Raw genomic sequence first — 1,729 nt, 5'->3', positions numbered from 1 at the left:
GATAGAGTTATTACCTTAGCACCAGGTCCGGATCTATGAAGTTCAGATTCCTCCAGGTGAGTGTTGCTTGGATCTGGCTGCTGTACTCCACTTCTTTCTGCTGCAGCCCTTAGAGTTGAACCCTTTTTGTCTCTCTGGCAAGATGTTCTGCTCCTGAATCAGGTGGGTGGGTCTTGCCTCTAGCCTCTTTGCAGGGAGTTCTGCTGAAGGGTTCCGTGCTGGACCTGCGCTCTGGGTCTGTTCAGGATCCTGCCAGGCCCCGGGTCATCTCACTCACTCGCAGGCCTGCACTCTGGGTCTATTCAGGATCCCGCCAGGCCCCCGGTCGTCTCACTCACTCGCCACCCTGCGTTCTGGGTCTGTTCAGGATCCGGAAGGCCCTGGGTCGTCTCACTCATTCCACATGTGGGTCTATTTTATTTTACTTATGAGTACTTCATTAAGTTGCAGCCACTTCTATATGAAGCCTTCAAGTTTATTTGTCTTTATAGCTGAGTAATACTTCATAAAAATATCACATAGGGGCTGGGGAGATGGCTCAGTAGAATAAGCACTTCCCTGGCAAGTGCAAGGGCCTGAGTTCAATCCCTGGTTCTTGAAAAAAAAAAAAAAACACATCTCTTTCATCCATTCCTCAGGTGACAAGCATTTTTGTTGTTTCCAATATTTGACTATCACAAATTGTGCTGCTATAAACATAGGTGCACATATATCACTATGATATGATGTTTTCAGTTCTTCTGGGAAAATTCCCAGTAAGGGGATAGCTGGATTGAATGGGATTTCCAGTCCTATTTTTTTGAGGAGTCTCCACACTGTTTTCCATTATGGTTGCATCAGTCTCCATTCCCACCAGCAGTGGAGAAGGGTTCCTTTTTTCCCACAGCCTCTCCAACATTTCTTGTTGGATGATTTCTTTTCTTTCTTTTTTTTTTTTTCAGAACCGGGGACTGAACTCAGGCCCTTGCACTTGCCAGGGAAGCACTTATTCCACTGAACCATCTCTCCGGCCCTTAGTTGGTTGATTTCTTTATGATAGCCATTTTTTCTGGGGTGAGATGGTAGTTCAAAGTTGTTTTAATTTGCATTTCATGGATTGTTAGTGATGTGAAGCATTTTTTCTTATATTTATTTGCTTCTTTTATTTCATCCTCTGAGAAGTGTGTGTTCATCTCGGATGCACATTTCTGGACTGGGTCGTTAAATTTAGGGGCCCTGATGTTTTTTAGTTCTTTATAAATTCTACAGAGAAGACCTTTGTCTGAGTGCTTATTAGTTAAGATTATTTTTTCAAATTTGTGGGTTGTCTTTTCACTCTGTTGGTAATTTCTTTTGACGTGCAAAAACTTCTCAATAAGAGGAGGTCCCAGTTGTTAAATCTTTCGAGTATTTCCTATACAGTTTGATTTTTGTTCCTGAACTATTTGCCTATCCCTATGTCTTCAAGATTTCCTCTTACTTTCTCTTCCAGGAGATTTAGTGTTTCTGTTTTAATGTTTAGATCTTTAATACAGCTGGGGAGATAGCTCAGTGGAATAAGCACTTGCCTGGCAAGTGCAAGGGCCTGAGTTCAATCCCTGGTTCCGCAAAAAAAAAAAAACCACCCAAACTAGATCTTTAATACATTTTGGCTTTAGTTTAGTGCATGGTTATAGACCTTGGTCAAGTTTTAGTTTTTGGCATGTGGAAAGCCAGTTTTTCCAGCACCATTTTTTATTTATTTATTTTT

Source organism: Octodon degus, unplaced genomic scaffold (genome assembly GCF_000260255.1).
Source record: "Octodon degus isolate 3935 unplaced genomic scaffold, OctDeg1.0 scaffold00372, whole genome shotgun sequence".
Taxonomy (NCBI): domain Eukaryota; kingdom Metazoa; phylum Chordata; class Mammalia; order Rodentia; family Octodontidae; genus Octodon; species Octodon degus.
The sequence above is the reverse complement of the archived record's forward strand: the minus strand, read 5'-3'. Positions refer to the sequence as shown.